Consider the following 24,158-nt stretch of genomic DNA (forward strand, 5'->3'; position numbering starts at 1 on the left):
ATATTAATACAACATCCCTGTTATAACTTAATTTTTAGAAGTATGCCAAAATAAACATAAAGTCATTTTCACCGAAAGCTTTTATTAATTGACCTTTGTAGATTCTCAGGAGCTTTATTTTCTCATCTTTGGATTTGTAAGCATCTATTTCATATGCCACTGTCTCATGGTTTCTGATGACACGTGGCAGGTAATACAGAATCATACAGTAACCTGCCCCACACAAACAGTTATTTTGTGCCATCTGTGTGCCAATTACTGTTGTAGAGAATTGGTTTATTTTTCCTGTCATACCTCTCTCCACCCTGCACACAGTAAGATCTCTCACACAATTGTTAGGTTAGATTAGTTAGGAGATGCCATTGCAAAACATTATAAAATGCCATGCATTGGTAATCTGATGTGGCAGGATTTTTTGTTTACTTACGTGTATACAAGTGTATTGGTGCCACTAAATAAATAACATTCTGGTTTAAAACTACTTTCAAATAGACTCAAAATCAATTATAGATATGAAACGGATAAAATAAATCATTAAGGCACAAAGAAGGAAGGAAATAACTATAAGAAAAAATAACTATAAAAACCAGCATTTGAATTATTTTTCAGATGAATGTGTAGAACATAGAAGTATTTTCCATTAACCTATATAGTGATCTGGAATATATACACATCCAATAGAAGAAAAAATAAGAACAACACAATTTTATAGTTTCTAGTATGAAGTCATTGAATGGATTTGAAAATTCAATTTGTTCATATTTTTAGTCTAGATTTACAAAACAAACTTAGACATAAGTACTTCCTCTAGATATGAAGCTTAAAAATGTATTCTAAAAATATTAGATTTTTTTTTAGTGTTCTGATTGACAACTCTAAAAAATATTTTTATCAGTTTTTGGTTTGGACATAATTTTAAACTTAACTGGAAAATTGCAAGGATGCTAGAAAGTGTTCCCTTGAATTCCCCACACCTAACACTGTGCTCCATTTGGTGTAGTGTTCCCTCTCTCCCTCTCCCACCCCACCTCTCTCCCTCTCCCCCTCTCTCTCCCTTCATTAATATTTTGTGAGCCATTTGAGAGTAGGTTGAAAACATTAACTTGTGATTACTTCACAAAATATTTCCTAAGAACAAGAACATCCTCTTGCGCAGCCACAGTACCGTGACCCAAAACAGGAAATTCACGTTGACACAGTACCTTGCGCTAGATGACAGCCGACCTCACACAAACCTCCTTAGCAGTGTTCCGAACAAACACATCCACGTTCACGGGCAGGGTGCAGTTCCAGTTCAGGCGTTACAGTTACTTGTCACCTCTTCCCGTCTAGAGTAGCTCCTTGATTTTTCTTCATGCTTCACAACTTTGGCATTATATTTATTTAGGAGCTCCTGGGTGGCTCAGTCGGGTAAGTGTCTGCTTTCAGCTCAGGTCATGATCTCCCCGCAGGGAGCCTGCTTCTCCCTCTGCCTATGTCTCACTTTCTGTGTCTCTCATGAATAACATAAAAAATGCTATTTATTTATTTGAGAATAGTAGAATGTTATTGAAATTAAAAAGTGTTATTTATTTGAGAGAGAGAGATCACAAGCAAGGGGAAGGGGGCGGAGGGAGAGGGAGAAGCAGACTCCTTCCTGAGCAGGGAGCCCAAACTGGGGCTTGATCCCAGGACCCCAGGATCATGACCTGAGCCGAAGGCAGACACTTAGTGGACTGAGCTACCCAGGCATCCTGACTTTGACATTTCCAATAGCACAAGGGAGTTACTTTGTAGAAAATCTCTCAATTTGGATTTCTTTGATGTTTCCCCATGATTATAGACTTAATTTATACACTCTTCAACAGGAGTATAGATTTGCTCCATTTATCAGTGATAACTTGGATGTGTTAGGGTTTCTGTTAATATTTTGGTGACAGGGTAGCAGGTATTTTAGTAATAGAAGACCTTTTGGTCTAATTCTTTAGAGTTTGTCTTTGAAATCAGGCACTGGGATTTTTTTTACCTGATTAATATGTTTGTCCTCTGATACATGAAGATTGATATCTTTTTAAGGACTTAAAAAGTACTAATTTGTTTTACACCTGCAATTTCCGGGGACAGTATTTTTTTTTTTTAATTTTTATCCATTTATGATAGTCACACAGAGAGAGAGAGGCAGAGACACAGGCAGAGGGAGAAGCAGGCTCCATGCACCGGGAGCCCGACACGGGATTCGATCCCGGGTCTCCAGGACCGCGCCCTGGGCCAAAGGCAGGCGCCAAACCGCTGCGCCACCCAGGGATCCCTCCGGGGACATTATTAACTCACCTTTATATTGACTTTTATGCCCCTAGACTATAAATTTCTGTGATTAATGTACTTTGGTTTTGCTTAAAATTTCTTAACCACAGCATTCTGTTCTGTGCTATTATATACTCTTCTCATGCTATTATTCTGCTCAACTAAAATGCTAAGTAACACAAGATTGAGACTGTTGTAGAAATTAATTTTATTTCTTGATTTATGGTAGTGCCATATCCCTATATTTTAAAATGCAGTTTGTACAGTTTGAAAATTAAAAATTATCCTTAAATCCACTTAACGCTTTGTGGTTTTTACTTTGAGGATAATGACAACAGAAAAATGGTTTTCAGATGGCAGCTTTTATAAGAGTCAACTGAGATCACAGACTCCCTCCCTTAGGTCACACCAATGGCTGTGGAGTGGAGAAGTTTGCATTTTTAGCAAGGTGCGAGGCAGTTCTGGTGCAGGCATTTGAATTGTTTCACCACCTCTGAGGGACACTACGGGAGGGAAGTATATATTCTTTGTTGAGTAAACATTAAGAGAAGGAAAGAAATCATGACCACATTTATTTTAAAGTTCTGTGGAATGGAAACTGAATTGAGCACCAATTCCACTCTCATAGTGAATGAAGTGGATTAACTTAAAGCTGTAAATATGTCTGTAGAGCTAAAAAAGAGTACATGGATTTATTTCTTGACAAATAAAAAATGACTATACCTCAGGATATTATTATTAGGTTTTGATGACAAGTATTTTAAAAGTCTCTCTCATTGGCCCCGTCCGGCAGTGGAATAGTGATGAGTGGAATGGTGAAGAATGGGGCATGGGAATAAGACTGTGCTAGATTTGGGGGAAAGTACCTAATTTTCCAAAGTGTCAGAGTCCTCCTTTGTAGTTAAGATGTTGTCTGAATTGCCAATGAGAGAATATCTATAACTGTAGCACAGAATCTGGCAAATATAAATAATAAATGTTGGTGCTAATGACAATTTGCTTTTTATGGTTCTATAACAAGGGTTTTGTGCCAGGTGAATTTCTGCAGTCATACCAAACCCACATTTCTTTTGTAGAATTTCATATCACTTACAGAGAATTGTTTTGGTAAAATTTTCTTTTTTCTATATATTTTCCTTTTTTTACCGATTTGAAAGATGACTTATATTTTTAAAAAGGTTTTATTTATTATTTATTCATGAGAGACACAGAGAGAGAGGCAGAGACATAGGCAGAAGAGAAGCAGGCTCTGTGCAGGGAGCCCGATGTGTGACTCAATCCTAGGACCCCAGGATCATGACCTGAGCCAAAGGCAGGCCCCCAACCACTGAGCCACTCAGTCTCCTGAAAGATGACTTCTGTCTATCAAATTTTCTCGTCTTGGGTTAGAAAAAGAAGAGCATAGTTTCATTTAATAGAACGGTGGAAGAGAGCTACCAATAAATTGATCCCTTTTAGGGTATATGAGGTTTCCTGATGGGCATGTCTTTCAATAGTGAGTATTTAAAATTAGGCAGAAGCTGTGGTGAGCTATTTTCCAGCCAGCCTGGGCCCCTGGCAGCACTTCCAGGGAAGGAGGAGGGAGATTTTGATTCCCTGACAGGAGTCCCAGGGCTGAGGGCATGTGACCACCTTCCTTAAAACAGGAGATTCTTTTAGAGAATTCCATTATGTCAGCATATCATTCATAATTTGTATGTATGGTATTAACTTAAGAATATAAAAGATTCATAGGTTTCTCAAAAGAATTCCTTAATCAGAATACGATAGAATAATTTTATTCAGAAATACCTCATTAACCTGCCATTGTTAGCAATAGGATGATTTTCCAAAAGACTTAAGCTCATCTTAGGAACCCATTTAGAAAGATTAGATGTAAATCTTTGCCATCCCAGATGGTGTGCAAAATCTAGATTATGAATTATCTTGTCATTTCTAATCTGAAAAACTAGATGACCATATTGAAGTCATATGGTCCAGTTGTTACAGTTTTAGATGAGTCAAGTTCATTGGTTTTGGAGAGGCCATGCCAGCGTAGATTGCTGTTTAGAAATGTTTAGAATGCCTAATTTTAATGATGCAGGGTAAAATGTAGGTTTGTCTTTTTCCCTTTGTTCCAATACTTCAGGCATTACTAACAGTTTGGTATCTTTATAGACCTTTATGAAACACATTCACTCTTCCCCTTTATACACACACACACACAGTTAAATGGAAATATGTACAGATTTTATATAATTTTGATCGTACATTTTAGAGTATTGTATTTACATATTCATGCATGCTATTTCATAATCTGTATTTCTCCATTGATGTACATTTCATTTATAATTTATAAGTACACAAACATAACTATCATAATTAAATGGTAATGATGGCAATAATACTATATAACATTTGTTGAAATTTATTTTGTACCAGGCCATGGGCTAATTAATAAACCTCATTTAAAAATAACCAAATGGGACACACACTATTAGAATAAACATTTTACCAATAAAGGATTGGTCTTAGGTTAAGCAACAAGCCCAAAAACATTGTATCTTTATGCACATACATACATGCCAGAGATTTCTAGGTGTAAAATTGTTAGGTTAAGGGGAACACCCATTTTAAATTCTGGTAGATACTGCTAAATTGTGTTCCAAAAAGGTGTTATCAGTTCAGTCCCAACAGCAAGGTATGAGGGCACCTCTACCCTCATATTTTTCCATGAAATAGAATATCCACCTCAGTTTAGAATAGAATATTCACCACCTGAGTTTTAAAATTGCACGTATTTTCATATGCTTAGTGGCTACTTGTATTTTTACTGTGAATTGTACTTTCAAGTTGTTTGCCCCCGTTATGTTGAATTGTTAGTCATTTTTACTGACATGTGAGGGCTCATGTACACCATTGATATGCGTTCTTTAACATACACATTTCTTTCCTTTGAGTGCCTATGTTTAGCTTTGTTTATGATGGCTTTCATTTTACAGAAGATTTAACTTTTTATGCACAAAACCTGCCAGCCTTTCGTCTGATTTTATGTTTGTTCAAAAAGACCTAGACACCTTAAAATCTTAAGTACATTTTCTTTTCTTATTCTTTAATGGCTTGCGTAACTTTATTTTCATCTGAAATGTTGAGTGTTGTGGTGTAGGGTAGGAATCTAATTTTATTCTTCCCTGCCTGAACCTCACATTATTCTAACAGCATTCACTGAGTAAGACCTGTCTTCCTCTCACCAGAGTGGAATGCTGCCTGTGGCGTATGTCAGGGGAACTTCTCATTTCAAGGTTACTTGAATATACAGTACTCTTAGGGGACGAGGGAAGAGTCTTAGACTTGTCACACACACACACGGGATTTGCACATTTAAGTTCCCTTCTTTATTCTGTTTTTGTCTCCATGTCTCTTCAAATACAAGCATGAATCTACTTTCATTCTGACATTGAAATATTTGTTTGGTGGGGGGTGTATTCTGTGTCTCAGCCTATGGATAGCAATGCCTTTGGCTGCAAATACCTGGAGCACTCACCTGGGCCCAGGCTGCTAATGCGAGCCCCCACACACATTTACCCAAGCAGAGCTCTTGTGACTGACCCAGACCTTGTGGCTATTAGGATTGCAGGATGCACCCCAGCAACAGCCATCAGGGAACTTTGAAAAAACAAGGTTCATTACTCATAGGTCTTGGAGGGTGCACAGCACATCCAAGTCCAAGGGCCATACAGCAAGGTCATGGAGAGAGAGCGAGCATGGGGTTCTGACTTCATTGGGTCCAAGGGTAGGGGGCCTAAGGTTTTGAGGACTCACTCTTTATTGGTGAATTGAAAATGTGTGGGATTTAAAGGGCAGGAAGGGAGAAGCACGGTTACTCAAGTGGTCAGTTATCTAGGGCACCCAGGGCTTTCTAAAAGGGGAACTCCAGGGCTGGGGCAGCCCGGTCCCTTGTCTAATGGTGTGGCTGGCCGTGTGCTTATTCGAGATGGAGGTCTTTGAAATGGAGCCCTCTGCCTTCAAAAGCTTAACATCAAGCCCTTACATCACAATAAAAAAAATAATTGCCAGGCACTTAAACTACAAAGTGAAATAGGAAAAATCCATTTATGACCTACTTGTTAATTATATTTTTCTTCTCTGAGGGGCAGGCCTCGATTAGAAGTGGCATGTTTGGCCATTTATGAATCTAGAGAGAAGGAGAACTGCTAATGTAAAACTCATACCTTTCTGTGGGTTGTGTAGAAATCCTTTAGTGGAACGAACAGCATTTTAATATAGAGCCAGCAATATGGTAGAATGTTTTTAAGGAATATGATTTTAAAATTGAATTCTCAGAGCACCTGAGTGGCTCAGTGGTTGATCCCTGCTTTCGGCTCAGGGGGTGATCCCGGGGTTTGGGGATCGGGTCCTGCATCTGGCTCCCTGCAGGAAGCCTGCTTTTCCCTCTACCTATGTCTCTGCCTCTCTGTGTGTGTCTCTCATGGATAAATAAATAAAATCTCTAAAAAATTACAGAGTAGAATTCTCTACATATAAAAATCTCCAAGATAAATTGTTAATGGGGGAAAAAAACAAGGACGTGGAATGGCATGTATAAGTGCATGTTTAAAAAGTGGATGATGGGTATTAAAAGCATGTGATGGAATGAGCACTGGGTAGGTATTATTTGCAACTGGTAAATCACTGAAGTCTACCTCTGAAACTAATAATACACTATATGTTAATTAATTGAATTTAAGTCAAAAAAATTTTAAGAAAGTCGGAAGAGGGGGGTGCCTGGGTGGCTCAGTGGGTTGAGCATCTGACTCGTGATTTGGACTCAGTCTTGATCGCAGGGTCATGAGTTCAAGCCCCACCTTGGGCTCCATGCTGGTGGTGGCACCTACTTATAAATAAATAAAAATTGGGAAAAGGAGAAGCATATATGTGTGTATATACAGAAACACTAAGAAAATAAGGATCGTTCTTACCTCTTGAGGGCAGAGGTGGCAGTGTCAGTGGCCAGGGGTGGGAAAGAATAGAAGGGAGACTTCCCCCTGGTGACAGTTTTAAACTTTCTCATCTTGAAACCAGGTGAAAGTATTATCCGCATAGTCTTTTAAGGATACGTCTTTACTCAAAAGCAGCAGCAATTTCAGAGAGGCGAGAATGGGAGGCTGCCTGTAACGTTTCCCAGTGATTTGTTAAATTAGGAACTTTACAGAACACATTCTTTGGAGTGGCAGCAGCAGACGCTGGGCTGTGTGCAGTGAAGTGAAATGTGAGAAGTATTTTTATTATATATATTCCTGAGTTAAGAAACCACACCAAAGTGTAATGGCTTATACAACAGTCCTATGACTCTCACATCCTCTGAGCTCAGCTGAGAGTTTTTTTTTTCTCCATGTGATGTCAGTTAAGGCTACAATCAGCCAGGGACCCAGCTGAGCTAGAGAATATCCACAAGGATGCACACATGTGGCAGGGATTTATTTGTCTCTGCCTCCAGGGAGCCGAGCTGGGGCTCTCCACTGGCTTTCCTTTGCACAGACTTCCTACATGGCTTGGCTTCTCCAGGTAGGTGGGTTCTGGGAGGCAGTGTCCCCAGTTCCCAGAGGAAGGAAGGGGAGGGAGGCGGTCCCCATTAAAGGTGAGACCAGGAACCGAGCCCAGCACCACTTACAACACATTCTGTTGTCCAGGGCCAGCCTAGACTCACAGGTTGGGGAAATAAAGTCACCTCTTGATGGGAAGAGTGACAAATAATTTATGTTCATCTTTAACCAGTCATGGGAATAAGCTTTTGCCCAGAATTAATTATAACTAAAGTCACCACTGAACAACTCATATTAAAAAAAAAAAATCCTAGGTGGGAAAATTACCAGCTTATCTGATGAAGATTGTAACTCCAAACAAATGCGAATGCCCCACTTCTAGAGGATCTAGAACGAGCAGCAGTAACGGGTTACTTCGTTCAAAATGTTTGGACAGCTTGAAAGATTGTGTTTAGTGAATTTTGCTTTGGAATTATGCCCTCTGCTCACCTTGAAGGAAATTACAACAGTCACAGGCAGTCTGCTTCTGCATTTCTTTCAGAGTTTGTGTTTAATATCCTCTGCATATGCGAAGAGCATTAAAAAAAATTTTTTTTTCAAATCCTAGTGTTAGGAAATCTTTAGTTCCTGGGAGGAATTGATATGATTGTTTCGTATAGTCAATGCAAAACTTATTATAAAGAATATCAAAAAATTAGCAGGTCGAATTTAGAAATACTGTAGGATATGAGTTGCATAAATTTACATGTTAACTATGCCTTAATGAGGATTTTTTACACTTGCTGTATTTTCCATGAAGTTCATTGCGGTCTATTTCTACTTTGCTGGTTTAGTGTGTGGTGCTTAGATATCTTCTAAAATTGTTTGTAATATAAAACAGGCTGCATGAATGAATGAAATAACGCGAGCATTGTTCTCTATGTGAAGATAGAACATCTTTGCACCGCAGTGAGTGAAAGTAAGAGTTTGCTGAATAGAGGGGCCAAAGTAGGGGAATACTGAATCCCTAAGCGTCTGACAAAGTCTCAGGGAGATAGGAAGGGTTTGCTGTTGGTGCCAAAGATCCTCTCTCAAAAATTCTTGTTTACAGATGCCCTCTCTTCCAACAGAGAAAAAAAAGGATTTCCTTAATCCAATGACTAGTATCTACAAAGAGCCTACACCAGACATCATACTAAAGGATGACCCAGTGAATTTTTTGCCTTCTTATAACAAGACAGGTGTGTTTATTGTTACATTTTCAGTTCAGCCTTGTTCTGGAAATCCCGGCTAGCGGAACAAGGGGGGAGGTGAGGAAAGTCTAAGAGCAAGGAAGGAAGAAACAAAACTGCCATTAGTCACAAACAATATTACAGAAATTTAGGCAACACAGAAATTATTCCTGGTTGTCGGGAACAAAGAAGAAGTGATAGCTGTAACAAAGTTTGCAGAAATAGAAATGCAAAGGACAAAATGAAAGGTAGTATTCCGGTGTGTCATAGACTTCTAGTTGTCCCTTGCAACATGTCCCCTGCACCTTGCAGCATTGTATCTGCTCCCTGCTTTTATAGTAATTGAACCCTTGAGTTACAACTTGGCACTGAGCATGAAAATGGATCCCAGGCTCCCTTACAGCTAAGCATGGCTGTATGACTGAGTTCTAGCATGGAATGTTGAGTAGAAAAAGTGAGGAGTGCATGAATGTGGATGAAGTGGTGGATCTTGGAACATGATGGATCTTGGAACACCCTCGGAATAGTGGAGCAATGGGAAAAAGGGACATTGATCTCTACCACCATTGGAGCAGCCATAGGGCTGCCAACTACAGCCATGCAGTCATACCTTGCAGTAGCCCACGGGCACCATTCCCAAGGCTGACAGTGTGAATAAGCCCCCAGAGTGCTGCAGTGTACATCCTGCACAACCACACACAGTAGCCAGTAGCCCAGAGCCACCTGTGTGGGTAGGCCAGACGGGAGGAGTAAATCTTGGGAAGCTTCCCCCTGGACTGTTTCAACTCTTCTGGCTTTCTGTTACAGCCTCTGAACCTTTATAACAAGTAATACGAGCTTCTAAATCAGGGATAAGTTGTAGTGTCCTTTAGCAAAGAAAGGAAATCAAGCAGAATGGTAGCCAAGGGACGAGGTGAATTTAACACTGGTTGAGTGAATGCTAGGTGCAAAGTTTTAGAGTGAGAGTTGGTGGAAACTAAATAAAGGACAGTTCCTGCCCTCCAGGAACTTAAGGTCTAGTGGAGAAACACATTCATAAACAGCAATAACTTTAGATAATATAGCCTTCAAGGAGTTTATAATCTAGTGAAGAAAAATATATTTATACTAATAACATTAATACACAGGAGTGAAGTGAAGTGAAGTGCAGCTGTGGGGCAGCAAACTCGTAGAAGAGGCATTTATACCAATAATGTTAACATGCAGCAGTGAGGCGGACACCAGAGGCACTCCTGATGCGGCACAGAGTGGAACCAGCTAGCCTCAAGTTGCCAAATCACAACATTCATCACTTTTCCCTTAAGATCTCTATTTCAGTGTCCTTTAGACATCTGGCTTTCTGCAACACATACGCAGTTTGCCCAGTGTGTTTTAAAGACCTTTTTTTTCAGCAAAGAAAGAGAAAAATCAATATTTTTTTATTGGCGCACAAAAATGAAAACATACTTGTCCTCAGAGGAACAAAACATCTCATTTATTCTACAATGTTTTCTAAATATTACTCCGGAGAGGCTTATATTTATTGAGATTCTCTGAATATGACCTTTAAAATACTTACATTGTGTTGATGGTTTTGTTCTAAACAGACTCTGATAATAAATAATATCCTATAAAAGAAAATGCACTTACAGAATAATTGTGTATACTGCTTATGTGTGGGTAGGGACCAGCTGAAAATTCTGCTAATCTTTTCTTAATATTAAGGCTGTTCTCATTGCTGTCACAATTTGCTATTTGAGCCTACTACGAATATTTATTGCGGATCTATTCTGAGCAGTACTTTGTGGAGAACTGTAGCAATGGGATTCACAAAATGAGCTCTGCATTCTCATATAGTTGGCCACTATCCAAAAGAAGGCAGAGAAACACACATAAATCACCAATACAGAGCGCTAAGCAGAGGCCCAAAGGGGTGTGAATATGTAGAAGAGGAAAAGATTAGTTCTTACTGGCTGAAGCTCGAAGCTATTGGAATAATGGATATTAAAAGGGTTGGAAACATTCCAACATGCACAGTTAGAAGTGAGTTTGGGGCAGGGGCAGGTGTGGAAGATGGGCTGGCGCAAACCAATAAAGCTGAGACCAGGAGCATATACAACAGAAGCAAGGGGCATGTGCTGGTGCATGTAAGAAAATGCAAGGCTGGAAGAGCATGTTGCATAGATTTGTGCTCAGAGGACAGACATGGCCTTTATTCAGCAAGCAGAAAAAGGTCGTCAGAGATTTTTTTTTTTTTTTTTAACATGGTAGGTTTGATTCCATCCATGCTTTCTTCATCCTGGGAGAAACTGGAAGAGTTGAGTATTGAAGGCTGGAAATGAACTGGGAAGTCGCTGCCTTCTAGCTAGCAATGAGTCCTGAGAGCCAAAACTGAAAGAATGGGAGAGAAAAAGTAAAGGCGGAGGAGACATCCGAGATGTTGTTGAAAAAGAAGCTTCAGAGTTGGTGACAGGGGAGCAGTGGAGGAAAGGGTACATCTCAAATAATCCTCAGGATTTGGAAGCAGATAAGTTGTAAATGTGACCTTATCATCTAAAAGAAAAAGGAAATACAGAAGACACCGTCTAGATTTTCCCCCAAAGATAGACATGAATAGAACCCTACGTATCATTCGATGGCCAGTCTCTTCTACTGATCCTCTCACCTTGCTGTCATCGCTGATGGATCTTGCTTCCTCTCGTAACTTAACCATTTGTTGGCTTGACCTTCAAAATCTAACCAGAATATGAACATTTCATATCTCCCCTGCCGATACCATTCTGGGTCTTGTCACCATGTTCTTTTGCTTGCATCACTGTGTCAAACCTATTTCCCCCAAGGCAACCTTTGCTACTTGTAGTCTGCTCTTAACATAGCAGTTAGAGCTATCTCTAAAACAAAAGTAAAATCAAATTCTATACTCGAAGCCAATATTAAGCATATATGTTAAGTAACTAGAATTTAAATTAAAAATTGGGAGAAAAAAAAGTAAAATCCTGGGATTCCTCTCCTCAAAACCTTCTAGTAATTCCCCAGTTTCCTCAGAGTAAAGACCAAAGTTCTAACTCCAGCCTAGAAGCCTTGCATAATCTGTTGCCTCTCTCCCACAGCCACAATCACCTTCCACCTCATTTTTATTATTATTATTTTTTTTTTGCTACTTGGCCCCAGCCACACTGGCACCTTGCTATTTGTGGAGAATTGCCATTCATACTTCTGCCTCAGGGCCTTTGCACTTGCCGTCTGTCACCCCTTCCATTCCCTCCAGGTTTTTGCTCATAATGTCATTGTATCAGAGAAATTTTCCCCAACTTCCCTATGAAACAGCAACTGTCTTCCCTCCACTGCACTCTATATCCACTAAACTCCAACTTAATTTTTCATAACACTCAGCAAAGTACATATCTAGTTAGTTTGTATCTACTCTAAGGAGAGAAGACATTAGTCTTTTTACTTTCTTTCATTGCTGCATCTCCAACACCTAGAATAGCATGGCACAGTAGGCACTGAAATACTTTTTGAATGAATGAATGAATGAGTTCAGTCAGCATAAGACTGGATTCCATAAATGTGTACTAGGTGCTCCTTTTATCAACACTTACCTACCAACATAGCATCTGATGTGCAGACAGGCAGCTTGTTAGGAAGACCTGGTAAACCATTGCTAAGTTGTAACTGGTAAACAAAGCCTCGTCACTCCAACACCTTGCGCCAGTTGACTGCATGCTAGCAAACTAAAAAACTTTGTGGTAGGGGGTTAGATTAACAAGTGATCGTGGCATCATTTTTTTAAAAGATCTTATTTATTTGAGACAGAGACTACAGGCAGGGGGGGAGCATGAGCCGAGGGGAGGGCTAGAGGGAGAAAGAAAAGCAAACTCCACGCTGAGTAGAGAGCCTGACGCTGGGCTAGGACCCCAAGATCATGACCCCAAGGATCCCAGGACCCCAAGATCATGATCTGAGCTGAAGGCAGGCACTTAACTGGCTAAAACCATGCAGGCTCCCCTTGGCATTATTTTTTAAAACAGTTCTAAGATACAGAATTCATTCAATCAGTCATATGACAAATTTATTAAACAACTATCTATATATGCCAATACTGTGTCTCAGGGTACACAAAAATGAAAAGTTGTTTCTTCCCTTAAGGGGCTTACAGTTTGAAAAAAAAAAAAAGGAAAGAAAGAAAGAATGAACAACTGAAACTGCAATTACAAATGGGTGTGCCAAGGAGCTCCCAGCTGGCTCGGTTTATGGCATGAGCAACTCTTGACCTTGGGGTTGTGGGTTCAAGACCCATATTGGTTGTTGAGATTATTTAAAAATCCTTTTTAAAAAATGCGTGTGCCAAGTGCTTTGTGAGCAGACCATGGGAGCACAGAAGAGGGGCAAATAATCCAGGCGAGAGCCTCAAGAGAAGGCCAGGCTGGAGCTGAGTCCTGAAGGATGATGTAGATTTCATTCAAGTGGCAGAGGCACGCAGTTCTGGAGGAGCTTAGGGTAGGAAACTTCGAGGAGTTCTGTAGGGCTCAGACACAAGGTATCTTCTGAGAGATGAGGAAAGATGAGTATTGGGGATCCCTGGGTGGCTCAGCAGTTTGGCGCCTGCCTTTGGCCCAGGGCACAATCCTGGAGTCCTGGGATCGAGTCCCGTGTCGGGCTCTTGGCATGGAGCCTGCTTCTCCCTCCTCCTGTGTCTCTGCCTCTCTCTCTCTCCCTCTGTGTCTATCATAATAAATAAATAAATAAAACTTAAAAAAAAATAAAAAATAAATAAATAATAAATAAATTATGAAAAAAAAGATGAGGATGGAGATAGAGGTGAGCCGGGTTTATGAAGGAGACAGAGTACAAATGCTTGCTGGTCACTCCAATAGGGAGGGGCCCATCATGATGGAATGGGGACTTGTAGGGAGGAGAGAGCCACACAGTGCTGCTATGTTGTCATATTAAAGTTCACTTTTAATTCAGGTGCAGTTTAATAATTTTTTTTTCAAAAAAGCTCTCAGGTATTGTAGGTTAAGTTTAAAAATAAACAAGTTTGGGCTCTAATCACTCATCAGCTGTGATTAGATTAATTGAATTGAAAAGTTAATTATGAACTGGAAGTTATATGCTTCTGTTTTATTTGTATCAGGTAAAGTTCGTGGTACACCTTTGACTTTTAAAATTAAAAAAACAAACATTTTTTTCCTGCTTAAGAGTTCGTATTTTTCATTGTTGATTCCTTTTTAAAGGCACTTAAATCATCTTTGAAAATTTTTTTTTATTATTTTAGAGAGTGTGAGAGCAAGCGGAGGGAGGGAGGGGCAGAGAGAGAGAATCTCAAGCACACTCCCCTCCCAGACCCTGAGATCATGACCTGAGTGGAAGTCAAGAGTCGGCTGCTTAACGGATGGAGCCACCCAGGCGCCCCATAAAGGCACTTGAATCATCTTGCCAGCTGCATAAGGCCCTCCCCTCCCCCTGTCTGAGGGCAAGCAGCCTTGAACTACAATTACAAGATCCCTAGAGAAATTCCCAACCTTTGGAGCAGGATGGCAGTTTCTCATCTGACCTGCCAACTGACTGATCATAATCACACTGACATTTAAACTCTTTGAACCACAAGAGACACAGTGACTAAACTTTGGCCTGTGGAGGCATCCCATGGCCCTATGTTCTCAGACGTCCCCTTCTTCTGCTTGAGCTTCGGGGCCAGATAACTCACCTCTGTCTGCTGAGCACCCACCTGCTCCCCCTGGCCTCAGAGTGGCCAAGCACTAATGTTCCTTCTTCCTGAGGATATGGGGTAGGATATTTTCAAATGCTTGTTGTCATGTTAACACCAAAATTTTGAGTGTTTGATTAGGTGGGGGAAAAAAATCTAAACAGAAGGAAGAGTGATGACACATGACAAAATGAAACAGTTTTCAATGAAGGAGGGAGAATAGAACTAGGATTATCTGCACGGGAGCTAAAAAGTTCTGACTCGGAATTTCTGCCTGCCTGAGCTCCAACTTTCCTACTAATTCCTTGCTAAAACTAATTAGAAATCCTCACACTGAAACTCAGGAGGTGGTAAAGCTGGCTACCCTGACCAATATAGTCAAAGTCTCAGCAGTTTGCTGTCAAGCCAAAAATGGATTGGTATGCAATTTGCTGCCAACAGTGACTCGAGGACCTAGGCTCCTTCTAGCTCACGGCTGTGCCACGTGTCACATGTGGCTTTCCCGAGTCAGTGTGCCTGTCTGTACCAAGCTAGAGCCCCAGAGAACAGAGATTCACATGTGGGAACTTTTCATGGGCCAGATGTGACAGTGGTATTATTCACTGGTTTCCATTAGTTACATTGTCAGAACGAATTGTGAAAGACACTGGGGCCCAAGAAGACAAAACAAGTCGGTCAAGAACCTTCCTACTTCTCAAAGGAAAATTTGCTTTCCCTGTAAGGCTCTTAGGACCTAGTTTACAAAGGGTCCCCATTTTTATTTTTAAAAGATATTTTTAAAAACCAAAGAAAAATTGCAGGAAAAAGCCCCTAAGTCCACTCTATAATTTCATACATTTATAATCACATAATCTTTTACTGATAGCATTTTTAGATCTATGCATAACAGTTATAATTATCATTTGAGATAGTGGTATCATACTTCATGGAACTGATTATTTACATCATTTGCCCTTTTGGGCTATTAATCTGGCTCTAGGCTTTTCCTTTTCTACCACTGTAAGTAAGCCTGCAGTGATTACCTCATAGCAGATAGTATTTTCATCAGTTACACTGTTTTCTAATAATTCTACAGTTGCATTATTGTAAGAATAATTCTGAAGTGAACACATTTCAGCAGATAGTTTTTGCTTCTATTGAATTATTTTCTTAGAACAAATATTGATAAATTGCATTACTGAGTTCAATGGTATGAATGTTTTAATAATTCTGGATGCATTTTTTTCATCATGTTACCTTTCCAGAAGTTTATACTAATATTCAGTGCTAGTGACTTTACTATTTTATTCTGGCCTCACTAGCATTTATAAAATGTTTTCTGACACTAATTTAATAGATATACAATGGTACTCCAGAGCTGTCTTAATATTGATTCCTGAGATGCACATTTTTGTGTCTATGGAATTTGAGATTTTTTTTTGATATATCTGAAAGAGCTGTTTATCTGGTACAGATATTTATCTTCATTCAATTGGTTTTACCGCAATTTCCTTTCCTCTCCATTGTGTCTTGTGGTTATAGGTTTCCTACACTGCCTCCCCAGGGGACACAAGTACTTCAGTGGACACAAACCTTAACGTTTTCCTTTGTGATGTTTCTATTATTTGGAACCATAGAAATCCATATAGAGTAGGATCTATTTTGGGCTTTGTGTTTTATTCCATTGGTCTGCATGTTTATTTTTGTGGCAATTCAGCACAGTCGGTAGTTGAAAGATAATCAGAGATAGGGTTGTGTAGGATGAAAGAAGACATCAACCACTTAATCTTCTGCATACAATCTTATTGGGCTGATTTAAATCTTTCAAAGAACAGAGGAGTGTGTAGGGATGTATGTGTGTCTGTGGCAGGAAAAATGAGAGGTAAGGAAGGACAAAGGGAAGAAGTATTGAGAAACTGTGGGGTTTGGGACAGATGTAGTAGCTGGTAAACTGTTTGGGTTTCATGTAATCACGATTCTACATTTCTGTATTGACTTCATGGATTCCAAGCAGTTTCTGAATGGTCAGACTTGATAGAGCACAACTTTGTTTTTGAATATTAACTTGTGATTTAAACAAGGTTTCTAAAACAAATCAATCAAACAACCTAGAGAGGTATTAAAATTAAATGCAAAAAAAAAAAAGCTATCAGGATGATAGCATTGTAGTGTTTAATAAAAGAATTTTTTTCAAGAAAACAGAATAAATGACTTTTAAAATAAACACTGCAAAAATTGTTTGCAGAATTCATATTTTCTTATGCTGAAAGACAAAAAAATTACTTCAAGTGCGAAGAAATTTATAGTTCAGTTATGAGAATGCATTATAAAGGAGAATTATAGCTGCTTGAGAGTTATTTGCATTTATAATGAAGGGAATTCAGAAATAAAGCACTGGGGACTTGATCTATCCAATGTTGTGATCATTCTTAAGACTCTCCAGATTTCTTGATAATATAAAACCTGATTGCAGCAGAGTTATTGGAAGTATATGGAATCTGGACAGAATCCAGAATCTAGTAGAGTCTGGAAAAAAATCCTTTCGTGTGGTGAATATATAGAGGCATGATACAAACAAACCTTCATCTATTTTTTCTAGTTCATGGTCTGGTCATATCCCCTGCCAAAGCTTTTCTGGGAAGCTGTAAGGAGAAAATGATTTGTTGGCCTAGCTTCTGACTTGACTTCATTCCTCTCTGTGGGGGATCACTTTACATTTCCTTAATTGCTGGGACAGCTTGTATGGTTGGCAGTGGTTTGAATTGAGAAATGGATTTTAATGAACTACAGTTTCTTTTGCTCAGCTGGAATTGAAGTAGTCATAGACTAAATTAACAGCCATGGTCAAAGCTAAGATGACAGCTGTGTCACTGAAAAGGAAAGGTAAGGTTTTGTGCTACTATATTAGGATCATGCTCTTAAAATAATGGGGTTTGCAACTTCACACTTTTGAGTTAGATTGCTGGTTTTTTTAAGGTACCAAAAGGCTCCTCCAAGGTAGTTTTAGAAATGTCAAATGTCAGCACAGGGAAAGCAACCTGGCTGCAAGTCATTCATTTTTAATCAGATAATAATTTATATTCATCTTGTGATTTAGAGTACATAGTCTTAGTTTTTTTTCTTCTTCTTGGCCAAATCTAATAGGTCGCAAATATTCCTACTGAACATCTAAGGATACAAATAGAGATAAAGGTTAAGTCATATGGACCAACAGAAAAAATTGGAATTATACTCCCTAATGGTTAATTTAACATGTGACATAACTTATACTGCTTCTATATGAATCACAAACATTTTCTAGGCCATTTGAAAACACTTTTTTTTTAAACTGAGGTAAAACTGGAACATAACACTATATTAGTTTCAGGTATATACATAATAATTCATTATTCGTATACACTAAGTAGTGATTACCACAACAAATCTACTTACCATCCATCACCATACAAATTACCTCAATCACCCATTTCACCCACGCACAACCCCTTCTCTTCTGGTAATTACCAATCTGTTCTCTGTGAGTTTTGGTTTTCTGATTGTTTTGGTTTGTTCATTAGTTCTTTTCTTAAATTTGACATATAAGTGAAATCGTACAGTATTTGTCTTTTTCTTCCTGACTTCGTTCACTTAGCATAATATCCTCTAGGTCCATTCATGTTGTCATGATAGCAAGATTTCCTTCTTCTTTGTAGTGGAGTAATATTCTCTCTCTCTCTCTCTCTCTGCGCGCGCGTGCACACACACACACACACACACACACACACACACACCATCTTCTTTATCCAATCATCTGTGAATGAACACTTAGGTTATTTCCATGTCTTGGCTATTTGCACGTAATGCTACAGTGCACATGGGGGACATATAACTTTTCAAATTAGTGTCTCCACTTTATTTGAATAAATATCCAGAGGTGGAATGGTTGCATCATATGGCAGTCCTATTGTTGATATTTTGAGGACCTTTCATACTGTTTTCCACAGTGACTGCACCTATTTACTTTTCCACCAACAGTGCATGAGGGTTGTTCTTCCTCCACATCCTTGCCAACACTTATTATTTCTTGTCTTTCTTATTTTAGCCATTCTGACAGTATGAGGTGATAGCTCATTGTGATTTTGACTTGCATTGACTCCTGGGGGATCAGTGATGTTGAGCATCTTTTCATGTGCTTGTGGGCCATCTGTACGTTTTCTTTGAAAAATGTCTATTTAGATCATCTGCCCTTTTTTTTAAATTTTTTTTTTATTTATGATAGTCACACAGAGAGAGAGAGAGAGAGAGAGGCAGAGACATAGGCAGAGGGAGAAGCAGGCTCCATGCACCGGGAGCCCGACGTGGGACTCGATCCCGGGTCTCCAGGATCACGCCCTGGGCCAAAAGCAGGCGCCAAACCGCTGCGCCACCCAGGGATCCCCACTGCCCATTTTTTAATCGGATTGTTTGGGTTTTTTTCCTACTTAGTTGTTTGCTTCTTTATATATTTTTAGATATTAAACCTTTATTGGGTATATGGTTTGCAGATATTTTCTCCCATTCAGTAGGTTGCCTTCTCCTTTTCTTGATGGTTTTCCTTGCAGTGCAGGATCTTTTTAGTTTACATTTGCTTTTGTTGGCCTAGCTTTTGGAATCAGATCCAAAAATTCAATAGCAAGACTGATTTCAATGAGCTTACCACCTAGGTCTTCTTTTAGGTGTTTTATGTTTTCAAGTGTTAACAATCAAGTCTTTAATCCGTTTGTATATGGTATAAGACAGTGGCCTAGTTTAATTCTTTTACATGTAGATGTTCAGTTTTCCCAGCCCCATTATTGAAGAGATTATCCTTTCTCCATTGTATTTTTGTGGTTCCTTTGTCAAAAATTAATTGACCGCTTAGGCGTGGGTTTATTTCTGGGCTCTCTATTTTGTCCACTGATGGCAGGAGTTTAGATTGGTAACCTCTTTGTAAAAGTGGCAGGCAGTATTTTCTAAAGGTTCTTGACTATGTACTCAAGAGAAATGAATGTATATGTCTACCAAAAAACACATACAGCTATATTTCCAGCAACTTTGTTTACAGGAGTCTTAGATTGGAAACAACCTGGTATCCATTAACAGGAATGGATGAATAAAGTGTGAGGTATTCATAGAATATACAATTCAATGAGGTAATATCACAGAATGAACTACTGCTACCCACAACATGGATGATGCTTGTAGACATTATGTTGAGTTCAATGTCAGATACAAAAGAATAAATACAGTATGATCTTATTTATGTGAAGTTCAAGAACAGACAAAGCCACTCATGATGAAAGATATCAGAATTGTGGTTGGCACTGTTAGGAACAGAAGATTGGCTTGGGAGAGCATGCGAGAGCCTCTAGTGTGCTGGAAGTGTTTTATATCTTGATCTGGGTGAAGGTTGAATAAATATAAATAGATGTAACCCTTCACTGAGTTGTATACTTAAGATTCTTTACTGAATGTATTCAGATATCAATGAAAAGTAGAAATATTTGCTCTGGTTTATTCTATAATTCTAGAATAAAGGGAACAAGTTAAGTTGAGAAATGGCAAAAAGAACAAAGGAAGAGAAGACTTAGAAGTCATATTATAGCTCTCTTCAAACAGTTGAACAGCTGTTATTTGAAAAAGAGATTTGCCTTATTTTGTATGTTTTTTTTTTTTTTAAGAGAGGGAAAGGAAAGAGCAGACAGAAAGGGAGAGAGAGAATCTTAAGCAGACTCTACACCCAGAACAGAGCCATCATGGGCTCAACCTCACAACCCTGAGATCATGAACTGAGCTGAAACTAAGAGTTAGTCACTCAGCTAACTGAGCCACCCAGGAACCTCTTATTTTATTTAGTTTGATTGAAGACCAAGAACCAATAGGAAGAGTTGGATGCAAGAAAAAATATTTGAATATATTGGGGGAGGGGGTTTGTTTTGTTTTTATCTTTTTAAAAATTAAGGCAATTAAATAAGAAATTTTTATTATTAATTTTTAGAAATTAAGAATAATTAAGAAATGTATTGAATACACCACAAGGGAGCAGAGGAGAGGCCATCTGCCATGAGGCAGTGGGTGTAGAATACACCACACGGTGGTGGGCAGAACAGTAGAGGAGAGGCAGTCTGCTGAAAAGATTGTCTAAAGATTGTCTACACAGTTGAGCCATCCTAGTATGCATCTGCCTGTGTGTTGTGATGTTCCCATTCCTCCTTTACAGAAGTAGAGTCTTTTTATCCACCATCTTCCTACCTCTACCTCCTGGCTTTGCATCTGGGCTAACCTGTTAGCTTTCACCAGAAAAATGTAGCAGAAGTGATGTTGTCTGAGTTCTGGGTCATAGGTCGCAAGAGGCCCTACAGTTTCTGCCTTCATTCTTTGGGAACAGTACCCTAAGACATGTGATGAAGTCGCTTGAATGTGGAGGAGGGTGAGAAACTATGTGGTAGAGAATCAAAGTCCTCCAGCCCACAGGAAGCACCACCTGCCAGTCAGGGGAATGAAACCACCTTGGATCTTCCAACTCGGACAATCCTCCAGTTGCAAGCAGTAACATAACAGCCCAGGTCAAACTGGTAGGCATAAATTCCACAGAAATAAATATGATTAGCTTTGGGCTATCCTTGCCAATAATCTTCAAATTTTTTGAGGGTTTCAATCAGGGACCCATAAGCTTATCTAAAACCAATCTCAGTTTATAAGTTTTCTATGTTAGATCAGAAGATCAAAACAAATAAAAAGATAATTTAAATAATATGCATCTCATACATAAATGCATGGGCATGACTATGCCAGAAAAGTTCATGGAGATCAGATGCTTGCCCTGCTAGGCAAATTCACCATGAGTGTGATAGCTACAAAGGTAGAGGATTCGGGAGTTTTGCATTTGTGACTCAACTTATATGTGCAGTGCTTCTATCAGTGATAGGATTTTCTAAAATGGTGACCAACTCTTGACAAAGTTCCAAAACAAACAAATTCTAAGTTTCCCTCAAATATGGTAATTACTTTTCCAGGAAATTCAGTGTATAAAAGTGTGCAAAGACATTATTTGGTTTTCATATACATCTGAGTTAAGTTCTAAGCTCAGGTAGTTATCAGTGGGTTTTAATCTACATGAAAGTCACATGAAACATAGGATCCCACCTGATGAGAGAGGACTCTCCCTGAACTGGAGGAGTTCCAGCCTCCTGGATTCCTACCAATAACGTGTCAGCAGTGATCCCCAATTCCATGCCAATTTAAGCTGTTCTCCTTCTGTGTCCCCCAGAAAGCTTGGAGTGAATTTTTGTTGAGAACCACTGACTAAAATATTCTTTCCTTCATTATTGAGCATTTTGCCTTCAAACCAGTGATGAGAAATTACATCTGATTTCTGCACATAGTACCTAAAGAATAAAAGTCACCTTTTTCTAGTACTAAACTGTTGAAAACTTAAAAATTTTATATAATATATATAAGTATACATAATATATATTATATATGGTGGCTTCCAGCTCTGAAATTTTACCAGATATTGCATTTTAAATACATCGCTATGACATGAATCACGTTAGAAGAAAACTATGGATTTATTCTTATATATGAATGAAGGGATAGTTTTAAGTGATTGACTTTTTATTCTTTAAAAAATTGCACTTAAAATTGAACACCAATAAAAAATAAATTTATTATTAAAAAAATAAATAAAAATTGCACTTAAATGGTCATATGTACACATTATAATAAAATTGTCACAATTCAGACAAATAGGAAGATAAATTATATGAAATAACAGAAGCAAATCAACCAAAGAGAGTTAATATTAATGTTTTTAGTTAATTTACTCCCAGGTTTCTTTCCCTGTTTAATTTTTGTCTGTAGAGCTTTAAAATATTCAATAAACTTTGTATTTGCCTTTTAAACTGATGTTCTGAGCAGCTCCCTTATTATTTCAAATCAGTGGTAGTCTTAAATTTTTACAAACATTGTAACATTAAAATATGCTATGACAGAAATAGCTAGTTATTCTGCAATACATTTTCACGCCACCCCCCACCCCCCCCCCCCCCCGCCCCACTCCACAGTAATGGAACTCAAGTTTGCAGCTATGCACGTGACTGTCTGGAACAGGGTTCCGCATAGGCCAAATTCAGCCTGTTGTCTGTCTTCGTATGTCCTACAAGCTAAGAATGTTTTCACAGTTGTGTTTTGGTTGGGGTTCTCTGGAGAAGTATACAGATATGAGTTGGCTCACATGAATATGGCGACTGAGAAGCCCCACCATCTGCCACGTGCAACCTGGAGAACCAGCAGAGCTGATAGCATAATTCAGTCTGAGTTAGAGACCTAAGAACCAGGAACTCTGTTGCTTGAGGACAGGAAAATATGGAGTTGCAGCTCAAAAAGGGAGAGGAAGAGTTTGCCCTTCCTTTGCCTTTTTGTTTCATTTGGGCCATTAAGTTTGGATGATGCTCCCCAAGCCTTCTTTACCAGTCTACTGAATCAAATGCTAATCTCTTTTACAAACACCCTCACAGACACGCCCAGGAGTCATGTTTCACCAACTGTCTGGGCATCACTTACACCCTCAGTCCTGTTGACAAGTAAAATTAACCATCACAAAGGAATTGTTGAGAAGAAGAGGAGGAGGAGGAGAAGGAGGGAAGGAGGGTGGAGAGAGAGGAGAAGGAGGAAGAAAATGCAATGGAGATGTTATGTGGCTAAAATATTTACTACCTGGCCCTTTACAGAAAAATGTTTGCTAATCCTTAATATAGAAAATAGTCATTTCTCAGCCTCCCTTGCAGCTCCTGTGTGGGTCTGTGTGCCTAATTCAGGCCTATGTACCTGGGCTCTATCTTTGCTCGTTGGAGGGCATACTTCTTTGCTCACCTTCCTTTCTCCTGCTTCCTGGCACATGAAGGTGATAGTGAGCCATGTAGAGAGGAACACCCTAGGGGCGGAGAGGTAACAAGATTAAAATAGCCAAAATCTGTAGGTGACCTTATCACACAGTGACTGTAGCAGCCCCAGATCGCTTACCTACAGATAGTTACCTACAGAGAAATATATTTCCATTTCATTAAACCACTGTTTAGGGCAGCCCGGGGGGCTCAGCGGTTTAGCGCCGCCTTCAGCCCAGGCTGTGATCCTGGAGACCCAGGATTGAGTCCCACATCAGGCTCCCTGCGTGGAGCCTGCTTCTCCCTCTGCCTGTGTCTCTGCCTCCCTCTCTCTCTCTCTGTGTCTCTCATAAATGAATGAATGAATGAATGAATGAATGAATGGCATTTTGGGGGGATGCCTGGGTGGGTCAATTGGTTAAGTGTCTGCCTTCCGCTCAGGTCATGGTCCCAGGGATCCTGAGATGGAGCCCCCCATGGGGCTTCCTGCTCAGTGGGGAGTCTGCTTCTCCCTTTCCCTCTGCCCCTCCCCCCCACTCATGCTGTCACTCTCTTGCTCACTCTCTCAAATAAAATAAAATATTAAAAAAAT

The sequence above is a fragment of the Canis aureus genome, chromosome 5 (assembly GCF_053574225.1).
Source record: "Canis aureus isolate CA01 chromosome 5, VMU_Caureus_v.1.0, whole genome shotgun sequence".
NCBI classification, from domain to species: Eukaryota; Metazoa; Chordata; class Mammalia; order Carnivora; family Canidae; genus Canis; species Canis aureus.